The sequence below is a fragment of the Bos javanicus genome, chromosome 5 (assembly GCF_032452875.1).
Source record: "Bos javanicus breed banteng chromosome 5, ARS-OSU_banteng_1.0, whole genome shotgun sequence".
Classification (NCBI taxonomy): Eukaryota; Metazoa; Chordata; class Mammalia; order Artiodactyla; family Bovidae; genus Bos; species Bos javanicus.
In genome coordinates this window covers 59027837-59042607 of record NC_083872.1, presented here as the reverse complement: position 1 = coordinate 59042607, position 14771 = coordinate 59027837, and the positions used below count along the sequence as shown (strand labels likewise).

The window sequence follows — 14771 nt, the reverse complement described above, 5'->3', positions numbered from 1 at the left end:
GCAGCTCTGTCATCCAGATCGTATCCCAGTGCATTTTCCGTTTGAACATCCTTATTTCTCAGCTATTAAGCTTTATAAAAAACATTTTATTCCCTTGAAGTTCTGCCCCACGTTTACCTTTTGCATGAGGCAACTTATCCAAAAGGATATTCCAGAAATGTGTAGGGAAACCTCTCCTATGCATAGAAACCTATTCACTTAATTTCCATCTCTGCTAGATATATCATTCTGTTTATTTGTTTTGCTAAAATCATGACAGATCCCTTCTCCTTATTTCTGCTATTCACATTTCTGCTGTGAGTAATAAAATACAAAATCATTGCTTCCCTGCCAGACACTAGCAAATGTCACATTAATCAAATTTCACTAAATTTTCTCTATTTTATGGTGACTCAAGGGAAATAGTTCAGGAAATAAAAATAATGTCAGAAACCTATAGAAGATGTGGAAATACACTATCCTCCTTTTCAATAAAGTTGTTCTAGAAGTTTAAGGGAGCAATATTTAAAGAGAGAACTGCAAGGAATATGACAATATTGGGTATTATGAGCATAGATACTTAAACTAGGATCTGGTATTTCTCTGGCTGCACAAATAGCTCAAATTTTTCACGTCCAGTTGTTTTGACCTATGAAGAAAGTCATACATTGATCTCCTGGGAATTAAGAATAGTCAAGGCCAAATCTCTGCTAAGGTATAGACCATGAGGGATTTCTGGAAGCCATACTTGGCATTCTCAGTAGCCTCCTAGTTCTCCTCTATAGTGAATCTCTCTTGAGAATGGCTATGTTCATCTTTGTATCCCATAGAAGACCGCAATGTTGACTTTTATAAAATAACCACTTCCATTAACCACAATTATTTAATATTTCATGAGTAATAGAAATAAATGGGAAATCTTACAAAAATAGAACTTTTAATCTAACATGCCCTTGATAAATAGACAGTGTATACAAGTAACAGATACTCAAAACAATAAGGATCTAACCAATTAGTTAAAGTGTTTGTTCTGAAGTCAATAATGACTTCATTAGACAATGAAACCTTGGTACTCTACATGATACTAGAAAGGCAGAAGTCACTTAGAATTAAGTGCCTACTAAAACAAGATTGATGAAGCTTGCATAATGAATAGGAGGCCTGTGCACTGTGCTGGCATCTTCAAAATGCATCTGAGAGCTAAAAGAAAAAGATACATATAACTTTAATATTTCAGTCATCTCATAACCAAGGAGATGGCATTACCAATAATAAATCCTGATGCTATAGTCTCCTTAATTATATAAATGATTTAATTCAAAACTTTTCCTCCTGTCTCATGTGACTATTAGTGTGTTGACTGGAAAATGTTGGGGACAGAGAATTAGTTTGAAGCTTATATAGATTCAGATGACTCAAAAGCTGAATTTGGAAGCACCACATAGACTTCCTTGCCAAGAAAAGGATCCATCTCCCTCTGCTTCATGAATCTAGCTATGCATTGTTCAGTGACCCTGCCATTATCTCATATGAAGGAGCTATTTTTCTCTTGTGTGCATTTGTCACTCCTAAACTATTTTTAAGCTTATAGCACATATACATGTCTGGAATTATCCAGGAGGTGATACACAATAAAAAAATAAAAGAGCTTTATATATGAAAATTTTCACAATTTCTTGCTATTTTTGCAAACTTAAAAACTTTTTTTTAATTGGAGGTTAATTGCTTTACAGAATTTTGTTATTTTCTGTCAAACCTCAACATGAGTCAGCCATGGGTACACATATATCCCCTCCCTTTTGAACCATCCTCCCATCTCCCTCTCCTTCCCAATCCTTTAGGTAGATACAGAGCCCCTGTTTGAGTTTCCTGAGACATACAGCAAATTCCTGTTGGCTATCCATTTTATATATGGTAATATGTTTCCATGTTACTCTTTCCATACATCTCACCCTCTCCTCACCTCTCCCCATGTCCATAAATCTATTCGCTATGTCTGTTTCTCCATTGCAGCCCTGTAAATAAGTTCTTCAGTACCATTTTTCTAGATTCCATATATATATGTGTTCAGTTCAGTTCAGTCGCTCAGTCGAGTCCAACTCTTTGTGACCCCATGAATCACAGAACGCCAGGCTTCCCTGTCCATCACCAACTCCTGGAGTTCACTCAGACTCACGTCCATCGAGTCAGTGATGCCATCCAGCCATCTCACCCTCCGTCATCCCCTTCTCCTCCTGCCCGCAATCCCTCCCAGCATCAGAATCTTTTCCAATGAGTCAACTCTTCGCATGAGGTGGCCAATTGGAGTTTCAGCTTCAGCATCATTCCCTTCAAAGAAATCCCAGGGCTGATCTCCTTCACAATGGACTGGTTAGATCTCCTTGCAGTCCAAGGGATTCCAAGAGTCTTCTCCAACACCGCAGTTCAAAAGTATTAATTCTTCAGTGCTCAGCCTTCTTCACAGTCCAAATTTCATATGCATACATGATCAGAGGAAAAACCATAGCCTTGATTAGATGGACCTTTGCAGGCAAAGTAATGTCTCTGCTTTTGAACATGCTATCTAGGTTGGTCATAACTTTCCTTCCAAGGAGTAAGTGTCTTTTAATTTCATGGCTGCAGTCACCATTTGCAGTGATTTTGGAGCCCCAAAAAATAAAGTCTGACACTGTTTCCACTGTTTCCCCATCTATTTCCCATAAAGTGATAGGACCAGATGCCATGATCTTTGTTTTCTGAATGCTGAGCTTTAGGCCAACTTTTTCACTCTCCTCTTTCACTTTCTTTTTTTTTTTTTTTCTCTATTGTATTGGCTTTGCCATATATCAAAATGAATCCGTCACAGGTATACATGTGTTCCCCATCCTGAACCCTCCTCCTTCCTCCCTCCCCATACCATCCCTCTGGGTCGTCCCAGTGCACCAGCCCCAAGCATCCAGTATCGTGCATCGAACCTAGACTGACGACTCGTTTCATATATGATATTATACATGTTTCAATGCCATTCTCCCAAATCATCCCACCCTCTCCCTCTCCCACAGAGTTCAAAAGACTGTTCTATACATCAGTGTCTCTTTTGCTGTCTCCTATACAGGGTTATTGTTACCATCTTTCTAAAATCCATATATATGTGTTAGTATTCTGTATTGGTGTTTTTCTTTCTGGCTTACTTCACTCTGTACAATAGGCTCGAGTTTCATCCACTTCATTAGAACTGGTTCAAATGTATTCTTTTTAATGGCTGAGTAATACTCCATTGTGTACATGTACCATAACTTTCTTATCCATTCATCTGCTGATGGACATCTAGGTTGCTTCCATGTCTTGGCTATTATAAACAGTGCTATGATGAACATTGGGGTACATGTGTCTCTTTCAATTTTGGTTTCCTCAGTGTTTATGCCCAGCAGTGGGATTGCTGGATCATAAGGCAGTACTATTTTCAGTTTTTTAAGGAATCTCCACACTGTTCTCCATAGTGACTATACTAGTTTGCATTCCCACCAACAGTGTAAAAGGGTTCCCTTTTCTCCACACCCTCTCCAGCATTTATTGCTTGTAGACTTTTGGATCTCAGCCATTCTGACTGGCGTGAATGGTACCACATAGTGGTTTGGATTTGCATTTCTCTGATAATGAGTGATGTTGAGTATCTTTTCATGTGTTTGTTAGCCATCTGTATGTGTTCTTTGGAGAAATGTCTATTTAGTTCTTTGGCCCATTTTTTGATTGGGTCATTTATTTTTCTGGAGTTGAGCTGTAGGAGTTGCTTGTATATTTTTGAGATTAGTTGTTTGTCAGTTGCTTCATTTGCTATTATTTTCTCCCATTCTGAAGGCTGTCTTTTCACGTTGTTTATAGTTTCCTTTGTTGTGCAGAAGCTTTTTAATTTTAATTAGGTCCCATTTGTTTATTTTTGCTTTTATTTCCAATATTCTGGGAGGTGGGTCATAGAGGATCCTTCTGTGATGTATGTTGGAGAGTGTTTTGCCTATGTTCTCCTCTAGGAGTTTCATAGTTTCTGGTCTTATGTTTAGATCTTTAATCCATTTTGAGTTTATTTTTGTGTATGGTGTTAGAATGTGTTCCAGTTTCATTCTTTTACAATTGGTTTACCAATTTTCCCAGCACCACTTGTTAAAGAGATTGTCTTTAATCCATTGTATATTCTTGCCTCCTTTGTCAAATATAAGGTGTCCATAAGTGCATGGATTTATCTCTGGGCTTTCTATTTTGTTCCATTGATCTATATTTCTGTCTTTGTGCCAATACCATACTGTCTTGATGACTGTGGCTTTGTAGTAGAGCCTGAAGTCAGGCAGGTTGATTCCTCCAGTTCCATTCTCTTTCTCAAGATTGCTATGTCTCTTTGAGGCTTTTTGTATTTCCATATAAACTATGAAATTATTTGTTCTAGCTCTGTGAATACCGTTGGTAGTTTGATAGGGATTGCATTGAATCTGTAGATTGCTTTGGGTAGTATACTCATTTTCACTATATTGATTCTTCAAATCCATGAACATGGTATATTTCTCCATCTATTAGTGTCCTCTTTGATATCTTTCACCAGTGTTTTATAGTTTTCTATATATAGATCTTTAGTTTCTTTAGGTAGATATATTCCTAAGTATTTTATTATTTTCGTTGCAATGGTGAATGGAATTGTTTCCTTAATTTCTCTTTCTCTTTTCTCATTATTTGTGTATAGGAATGCAAGGGATTTCTGCTTGTTTATTTTATATCCTGCAATTTTACTATATTCATTGAATAGTTATAGTAATTTTCTGGTGGAGTCTTTAGGGTTTTCTATGTAGAGGATCATGTCATCTGCAAACAGTGAGAGTTTTACTTCTTCTTTTCCAATTTGGATTCCTTTTATTTCTTTTTCTGCTCTGATTGCTGTGGCTAAAACTTCCAGAACTATGTTGAATAGTAATTGTGAAAGGGGGCACCCTTGTCTTGTTCCTGACTTTAGAGGAAATTCTTTCAATTTTTCACCATTGAGGATAATGTTTGCTGTGGGTTTGCCATATATACCTTTTATTATGTTGAGGTATGTTCCTTCTATTCCTGCTTTCTGGAGAGTTTTTATCATAAATGGATGTGGAATTTTGTCAAAGGCTTTCTCTGCATCTATTGAGATAATTATATGGCTTTTATTTTTTGATTTGTTAATGTGGTGTATTACATTGATTGATTTGCCGATATTGAAGAATCCTTGCATCCCTGGGATAAAGCCCACTTGGTCATGGTGTATGATCTTTTTAATGTGCTATTGGATTCTGATTGCTAGAATTTTGTTAAGGATTCTTGCATCTATGTTCATCAGTGATATTGGCCTGTAGTTTTCTTTTTTTGTGGGATCTTTGTCAGGTTTTGGTATTAGGGTGATGGTGGCCTCATAGAATGAGTTTGGAAGTTTACCATCTTCTGCAATTTTCTGGAAGAGTTTGAGTAGGATAGGTGTCAGCTCTTCTCTAAATTTTTGGTAGAATTCAGCTGTGAAGCCATCTGGACCTGGGCTTTTGTTTGCTGGAAGATTTCTGATTACAGTTTCAATTTCTGTGCTTTTGATGGATCTGTTAAGATTTTCTATTTTTTCCTGGTCGAGTTTTGGAAAGTTGTACTTTTCTAAGAATTTATCCATTTCTTCCACGTTGTCCATTTTATTGGCATATAATTGCTGATAGTAGTCTCTTATGATCCTTTGTATTTCTCTGTTGTCTGTTGTGGTCTCTCCATTTTCCTTTCTAATTTTATTGATTTGATTTTTCTCCCTTTGTTTCTTGATGAGTCTGGCTAATGGTTTGTCAATTTTATTTATCCTTTCAAAGAACCAGCTTTTGGCTTTGTTGATTTTTGCTATGGTCTCTTTTGTTTCTTTTGCATTTATTTCTGCCCTAATTCTTAAGATTTCTTTCATTCTACCAACCCTGGGGTTCTTCATTTCTTCCTTTTCTAGTTGCTTTAGGTGTAGAGTTAGGTTATTTATTTGACTTTTTTCTTGTTTCTTGAGGTATGCCTGTATTGATATGAACTTTCCCCTTAGGACTGCTTTTACCGTGTCCCACAGGTTTTTGGTTGTAGTGTTTTCATTTTCATTCGTTTTTATGCAAATTTTGATTTCTTTTTTATTTCTTCTGTGATTTGTTGCTTATTCAGCAGTGTGTTGTTCAGGCTCCATATGTTGGAATTTTTAATAGTTTTTTTCCTGTAATTGAGATCTAATCTTACTGCATTGTGGTCGGAAAAGATAATTGGAATGATTTCAATTTTTTTGAATTTACCAAGGCTAGATTTATGGCCCAGGATGTGATCTACCCTGGAGAAGGTTCCGTGTGTGCTTGAGAAAAAGGTGAAATTCATTGTTTTGGAATGAAATGTCCTATAGATATCAATTAGGTCTAACTGGTCTATCGTATTGTTTAAAGTTTGTGTTTCCTTGTTAATTTTCTCTTTAGTTGATCTATCCATAGGTGTGAGTGGGGTATTAAAGTCTCCCACTATTATTGTGTTATTGTGAATTTCTCCTTTCATACTTGTTAGCATTTATCTTACATATTGCGGTGCTCCTATGTTGGGTGCATATATATTTATAATTGTTATATCTTCTTCTTGGATTTATCTTTTGATCATTATGTAGTGACCTTCTTTGTCTCTTTTCACAGCCTTTGTTTTAAAGTCTATTTTATCTGATATGAGTATTGCTACTCCTGCTTTCTTTTGGTCTCTATGTGCATGGAAAATCTTTTTCCAGCCCTTCACTTTCAGTCTGTATGTGTCCTTTGTTTTGAGGTGGGTCTCTTGTAGACAACATATGTAGGAATCTTGTTTTTGTATCCATTCAGCCAGTCTTTGTCTTTTGGTTGGGGCATTCAACCCATTTATGTTTAAGGTAATTATTGATAAGAATGATCCCATTGCCATTTGCTTTATTGTTTTTGGTTCGAATTTATACACCTGTTTTGTGTTTCCTGTCTAGAGAATATCCTTTAGTATTTGTTGGAGAGCTGGTTTGGTGGTGCTGAATTCTCTCAGCTTTTGCTTGTCTGTAAAGCTTTTGATTTCTCCTTCATATTTGAATGAAATCCTTGCTGGGTACCACAATCTGGGCTGTAGGTTATTTTCTTTCATCACTTTAAGTATGTCTTGCCATCCCTCCTGGCCTGAAGAGTTTCTATTGAAAGATCAGCTTTTATCCTTATGGGGATTCCCTTGTGTGTTATTTGTTGTTTTTCCCTTGCTGCTTTTAATATTTGTTCTTTGTGTTTGATCTTTGTTAGTTTGATTAATATGTGTCTTGGGGTGTTTCACCTTGGGTTTATCCTGTTTGGGACTCTCTGGGTTTCTTGGACTTGAGTGATTATTTCCTTCCCCATTTTAGGGAAGTTTTCAACTATTATCTCCTCAAGTATTTTCTCATGGTCTTTCTTTTTGTCTTCTTCTTCTCGGTCTCTATGATTCAAATGTTGTAGCCTTTAATATTTTCCTTGAAGTCTCTGAGATTGTCCTCATTTCTTTTAATTCGTTTTTCTTTTTTTCCTCTCTGATTCATTTATTTCTACCATTCTATCTTCTAATTAACTAATTCTATCTTCTGCCTCTGTTATCCTACTATTTGTTTCCTCCAGAGTGTTTTAGATCTCATTTATTGCGTTATTCATTATATACTGACTCTTTTTTACTTCTTCTAGGTCCATGTTAAACCTTTCTTGCATCTTCTCAATCCTTGTCTCCAGGCTATTTATCTGTGATTCCATTTTTATTTCAAGATTTTGGATCAATTTCACTATCATTATTCGGAATTCTTTATCAGGTAGATTCCCTATCTCTTCCTCTTTTGTTTGGTTTGGTGGGCAATTATCCTGTTCCTTTACCTGCTGGGTATTCCTCTGTCTGTTCATCTTGTTTATATTGCTGAGTTTGGGGTGTACTTTCTGTATTCTTGCATTTTGTGAAGTTCTCTTTATTGTGGAGTTTCCTCGCTCTGTGTGGGTTTGTATAGGTGGCTTGTCAAGGTTTCTTGGTTAAGGAAGCTTGTGTCGGTGTTCTGGTGGGTGGAGCTGGATTTCTTCTCTCTAGAGTGCAATGAAGTGTCCAGTAATGAGTTATGAGATGTCAATGGTTTTGGAGTAACTTTGGGCAGCCTGTATATTGGAGCTCAGGGCTGTGTTCCCGTGTTGCTGGAGAATTTGCATGGTATGTTTTGCCCTGGAACTTGTTGGCCCTTGTGTGGTGCTTGGTTTCAGTGGAGGTATGGAGGCGTTTGATGAGCTCCAGTCAATTAATGTTCTCTGGAGTCAGGAGTTCTCTGGTGTTCTCAGGGTTTGGACTTAAGCCTCCTGCTTCTGGTTTTCAGTCTTATTTTCACAGTAGTCTCAAAACTTCTCCTTCTATAGAGCACCATTGATAAAACATCTAGGTTAAAGATTAAAAGTTTCTCCACTGTGAGGGTCACCCAGAGAGATTCACAGAGTTATATGGAGAAGAGAAGAGGGAGGAGGGAGTTCGAGGTGACCCGAATGAGATGAGTTGGAATCAATAGAGGAGAGAGCAGTCTAGCCAGTAATCACTTCCTTATGTGCACTCCACAAATGGACCTCTCAGAGATGTTCACGGAGTTATACAGAGAAGAGGAGAGGGAGGAAGGAGACAGAGGTGGCCAGGAGGATAAAAGGGGGAATGAAAAGGAGAGAGACAGATCCAGCCAGTAATCAGTTCCCTAAGTGTTCTCCACCATCTGGAATACACAGAAATTCACAGATTTGGGTAGAGTAGAAAGGGGTTAGGGTGGAGACACAGGCAACCTGGTGGAGAAAAGGAGAGTCCAAATGGGGAGAGAACATTCAAGCCAGTAATCTCGCTCCCAAGTAAAAAATGGATACTGCAGTTTGGGTTCTTCAGATCAGATCAGTCGCTCAGTCGTGTCTGACTCTTTGTGACCCCATGAATCACAGCACGCCAGGCCTCCCTGTCCCTCACCAACGCCTCACCAACTGAGTCAGAGTTCACTCAGATTCACATCCATCGAGTCAGCGATGCCATCCAGCCATCTCATCCTCTGTCGTCCCCTTCTCCTCCTGCCCCCAATCCCTCCAAGCATCAGAGTCTTCTCCAATGAGTCAATTCTTTGCATGAGGTGGCCAAAGTACTGGAGTTTCAGCTTTAGCATCATTCCTTCCAAAGAAATCCCAGGGCTGATCTCCTTCACAATGCACTGGTTGGATCTCCTTGCAGTCCAAGGGACTCTCAAGAGTCTTCTCCAACACTACAGCTCAAAAGCATCAATTCTTCAGTGCTCAGCCTTCTTCACAGTCCAACTCTCACATCCATACATGACCACAGGAAAAACCATAGCCTTGAATAGATGAACCTTTGTTGGCAAAGTAATGTCTCTGCTTTTGAATATGCTATCTAGGTTGGTCATAACTTTCCTTCAAAGGAGTAAGCGTCTTTTAATTTGGCTGCAGTCACCATCTGTAGTGATTTTGGAGCCCAGGAAAATAAAGTCTGACACTGTTTCCACTGTTTCCCCATCTATTTCCCATGAAGTGGTGGGACCGGATGCCATGATCTTCGTTTTCTGAATGTTGAGCTTTAAGCCAACTTTTTCACTCTCCACTTTCACTTTCATCAAAAGGCTTTTGAGTTCCTCTTCACTTTCTGCCATAAGGGTGGTGTCATCTGCATATCTGAGGTTATTGATATTTCTCCCGGCAATCTTGATTCCAGCTTGTGTTTCTTCCAGTCCAGCGTTTCTCATGATGTACTCTGCATATAAGTTAAATAAACAGGGTGACAATATACAGCCTTGATTTACTCCTTTTCCTATTTGGAACTAGTCTGTTGTTCCATGTCCAGTTCTAACTGTTGCTTCCTGACCTGCATACAGATTTCTCAAGAGGCAGATCAGGTGGTCTGGTATTCCCATCTCTTTCAGAATTTTCCACAGTTTATTGTGATCCACACAGTCAAAGGCTTTGGCATAGTCAATAAAGCAGAAATAGATGATTTTCTGGAACTCCCTTGCTTTTTCCATGATCTAGCAGACGTTGGCAATTTGATCTCTGTTTCCTCTGCCTTTTCTAAAACCAGCTTGAACATCAGGAAGTTCACGGTTCACATATTGCTGAAGCCTGGCTTGGAGAATTTTCAGCATTACTTTACTAGCATGTGAGATGAGTGCAATTGTGTGATAGTTTCAGCATTCTTTGGCACTGCCTTTCTTTGGGATTGGAATGAAAAACTGACCTTTTCCAGTCCTGTGGCCACTGCTGAGTTTTCCAAATTTTCTGGCATATTGAGTGCAGCACTTTCACAGCAGCATCTTTCCGGATTTGGAGTAGCTCAACTGGAATTCCATCACCTCCACTAGCTTAGTTCATAGTGATGCTTTCTAAGTCCCACTTGACTTCACATTCCAGGATGTCTGGCTCTAGGTCAGTGATCACACCATCATGATTATCTGGGTCATGAAGATCTTTTTTGTACAGTCTTCCGTGTATTCTTGCCATCTCTTCTTAATACATTCTGCTTCTGTTAGGTCCATACCATTTCTGTCCTTTATAGATCTCATCTTTTCATGAAATGTTCATTTGGTATCTCTGATTTTCTTGAAGAGATCCCTAGTCTTTTCCATTCTGTTGTTTTCCTCTATTTTTTTGCCTTCTTAAAGGTACAAAATTGGTAACAAATACCTAAAAGCAAAAATTAAAAATCTAGTGTAGAGTTTTGAATTTCAAAAATACAATGTTAAAGAAAAGAAAAAGGAAAAGAAACAGAAAAAGAAAAAAAAAGTCACAAAAATTATAAAGAAAATATAGGTACAAAATTGATAACAAATACCAAAAACCAAAAATTAAAAGTCTAGAGTAGAGTTTGGAATTTCAAAAATACAATGTTAAAGAAAAGATGATAAAAAAGCAAGAGAAAAAACAAACAAACAAAAACAAAGTCACAAAAATTATAAAGAAAATATAGGTACAAATTTGATAAAAAATACTAAAAAGCATAAATTAAAAATCTAGAGTGGAGTTTGGAATTTCAGAAATACAATGTTAAAGAAAAGAAGAAGAGAAAGAAAGAGAGAAAAAAAAAGTCACAAAAAGTATATTAAAAAAAAGGTACAAAATTGATAACAAGTACCAAAAAGCTAAAATTAAAAATCTAGTGTAGAGTTTGGAATTTCAGAAATACAGTGTTAAAGAAAAGAAGAGAAAAGAAAGAAAGAGAAAAAGAAAAAAAAACAAAACAAGGTCACAAAAATTATAAAATATATATATATATATATGAAGTTTGCTTTTAAAAAAAATTAGGGTCCTTTCTTTTTGCAAAGTAATAGGTTATAAAAGTGAAAATTAAAGGAGTAATAGAGGACTTAAAAGTGTTAAAAAATTAAAAATAAAGAAAGAATGATCATAAAAGTAGTAAAAATATATCTAGGACTTTCTCTGGTGGTGGTGTGGGTATTGTGGGGTCAGTTCATTTTCATTTAGTTCCTTGGTCCAGCTTATATTTCTCAAGATCTATAGGCCCCTTCCTATGTAGTCAGTATTAACGACAGGGTTTTAATCTATTGCCTGTCGCTTCCAAGGCAGTTCCCTCTGTTATAGCTTCTCCTGTTTGCTGGTCTCTTCAGTGTCTGATTTCCGCCCTGATGCAAAGGGGGTGGTGGTGGACACTTTTTTGTTTTTGTTTTTTTTTAGGCTCACTTGTTCAGTAGTGCTGTGGGGAGGGAGGGACACTGCAAACAAAACACTGGCGTGTGCTTGCAGTACCTTAGCCACACTGGGCCTGCCCCCGCTCACGGCGCATGTAGCCTCCCTGCCTACACTGCTCAGGCTCTAGGTTGCTCCACAGGGAACCATCCGAGGCTGGCCCTGGGATGCTTGCACCTCCCAGGTCTAAGCCGCTCAGGTTCAGGCACTTGGGTCGTCCTCAGAGGCACACATTCTGTTGGGCCTGCGTTTTGTGCCTTTCCTAGGTCTAAGAAGCTCAGGTGATGAGGTATTTGGTGAGTGCGGTCGCTGCGACTTATTGCCTCCCTGCCGCTCGGTTTTCTGGGTGTACAACCGGCGTACCTTCTCAGGCGGATGTTGACCTTCCAGAACCCAAGAAGTCTTAGTTAGCAAAGAAGCCTGCTTACAGTTTTGTAGATAATGTCTCTCTGGGGCTGCAATTGCCCCCTTCCGGCTCTGGCTGCCTGTCACTGGAAGGGGATGGTCTGCAGCCAGCTATCTCTGTTCAGTCCTTTGTTCTGTGCATGGGCCTGGCTGTGTCTTAGGTTAGGGCTGGCTTTCCGCGTGGTAGCTATCCCACAGTCTGGTTTGCTAGCCCTAATTAGTTCGCTCAGGTAGTGCTCGGGGCAGTCAGGCCAGATCCTTACTCTAAGCGATGCAGCCCACTCCTTCTTGCCCAGCCCCCACTTGCTAGTAGCGGGTGCAGGCGTCTGCGCTGCTTCTCCGCTGGGGGAGTTACCATTGGGATTGTAATCTGTGGGTTTTAATTGTTTATTTATTTTTCCTCCCTGTTACGTGGCCCTTTGTGCTTCCAAGGCTCGGCATAGACTCAGCAGTGAGAGTGTTTCCTGGTGTTTGGAAACTTCTCTCTTTTTAAGACTCACTTCCCGGGATGGAGCTCCGTCCCTCCCTCTTTTGTCCCTTTTTTTGCCTTTTATATTTTTTCATACCTCCTTTCAAAGACAATGGGTTGCTTTTCTGGGTGCCTGATGTCCTCTGCTGACATTCAGAAGTTGTTTTGTGGAATTTACTTGGCTTTTAAATGTTCTTTTGATGAATTTGTGGGAGAGAAAATGGTCTCCCCGTCCTATTCCTCCGCCATCTTAGCTCCTCCTTTTCCTGCTTCATTCCGTATTCCAAGGCCAAATTTACCTGTTACTCCAGGTGTTTCTTGACTTCCTACTTTGGCATTCCAGTCCCCTATAATGAAAAGGACATCTTTTTTTGGGTGTTAGTTCTAAAAGGTCTTGTAGGCCTTCATAGAACCATTCAACTTCAGCTTCTTCAGTGTTACTGGTTGGGGCATAGACTTGGATTACTGAGATATTGAATGGTTTGCCTTGGAAACCAACAGAGATCATTCTGTCGTTTTTGAGATTGCATCCAAGTACTGCATTTCAGACTCTTTTGTTGACCATGATGGCTATTCCATTTCTTCTGAGGGATTCCTGACTGCAGTAGTAGATATAATGGTCATCTGATTTAAATTCACCCGTTTCAGTCCATTTGAGTTTGCTGATTCCTAGAATGTCGACATTCACTCTTGCCATCTCTTGTTTGACCACTTTGAATTTGCCTTGATTCATGGACCTGACATTCCAGGTTCTTATGCAATATTGCTCTTTACAGCATCGGACCTTGCTTCTATCACTAGTCACATCCACAGGTGGGTATTCTTTTTGCTTTGGCTCCATCCCTTCATTCTTTCTGGAGTTATTTCTCCACTGATCTCCAGTAGCATATTGGGCCCCTACTGACCTGGGCATTGCTCTTTCAGTATCCTATCATTTTGCCTTTTCATACTGTTCATGGGGTTCTCAAGGCAAGAATACTGAAGTGGTTTGCCATTCCCTTCTCCAGTGGACCACATTCTGTCAGATCTCTCCACCATGACCCGCCCGTCTTGGGTCTAAGCACGGCAGCGGCTGCGTCCAGCGCACTAAGCGTGGCGGCGGCTGCGACCAGTGCACTAAGCCCGGCCGAGAGGAGCTACCCCACGTCTGAGGTCAGGGGCAGCAGCAGGGAGGACCCCATGCCCGAAGGGTGGCAGAGAAGAGGAGTTACCCCACGTCCGAAGTCAGGGGCAGCAGCGGGGAGGACCCCATGCCCAAAGGGCGGCAGCCAAGAGGACTTACCCCACGTCTGAAGTCAGGGGCAGCAGCCCAGAGTGCCAGGCTGCAACAGCACAGGAATGGCCGAGAAGAGCTACCCAAGTCTGAGGTCAGGGGTGGTGGCCAGGAGGAGCTACCCCGTGTCCGACGTCAGGGACAGCAGCGGGGAGGACCCCATGCCCAAAGGGCAGCAGCCAAGAGGATTTACCCCACGTCCGAAGTCAGGGGCAGCGGCAGGGAGGAGCTACCCAATGCCCCAGGCCAGGGGCGGCAGCTGGGAGGACCAACCCCACGTCCAAGGAGATGTGGCTGCCCGGGCACAGGAGGGCCTAGAGGAGCTATCCCACGTTGAAGGTCAGGAAGGGCGACAGTGAGGAAATATCCCTCGTCCAAGGTAAGGAAGAGCAGCTGCACTTTGCTGGAGCAGCCGTGAAGAGATACCCCACACCCAAGGTAAGAGAAACCCAAGTAAGATGGTAGGTGTTGCAAGAGGGCATCAGAGGGCAGACACACTGAAACCATATATATGTTCGAATATGATATTTATCTTTCTCTTTCTGACTCATATCACTGTGTATAATAGGTTCTAGGTTCATCCACCTCATTAGAACTGACTCAAATGTGTTCCTTTTTGTGCCTGAGTAATATTCCATTGTGTATATGTACCACAACTTTATCCATTCATCTGTTAATAGACATCTAGGTTGCTTCCATGTTCTAGCTATTGTAAATAGTGCTGCAGTGAACAATGGGATATATGTGTCTTTTTCAATTTTGGTTTCCTCAGGTTATATGCCTAGGAGTGGGATTGATGGATCATGTGGTTCTATTCCCAGTTTTTTAAAGTAATCCCCATACCATCTTGCATAGTGGCTGTATCGATTTACATTGCCACCAACAGTGCAAGAGTGTTCCCTCTTCTCCACCCTCTCCAGCATTTATT

The 14771-nt window shown here is 40.1% G+C and overlaps 2 long non-coding RNA genes across 2 annotated transcripts in view; one reads left to right on the top strand and one right to left on the bottom strand.

Annotated features, from left to right (window-relative positions):
• Nucleotides 1-14771, bottom strand: part of LOC133247749 (uncharacterized) — a 45740-nt gene that overhangs the window by 12390 nt on the left and 18579 nt on the right. The gene's annotated exons all lie outside the window — the stretch shown is intronic.
• Nucleotides 1-14771, top strand: part of LOC133247748 (uncharacterized) — a 62755-nt gene that overhangs the window by 45793 nt on the left and 2191 nt on the right. The window lies entirely within an intron of this gene.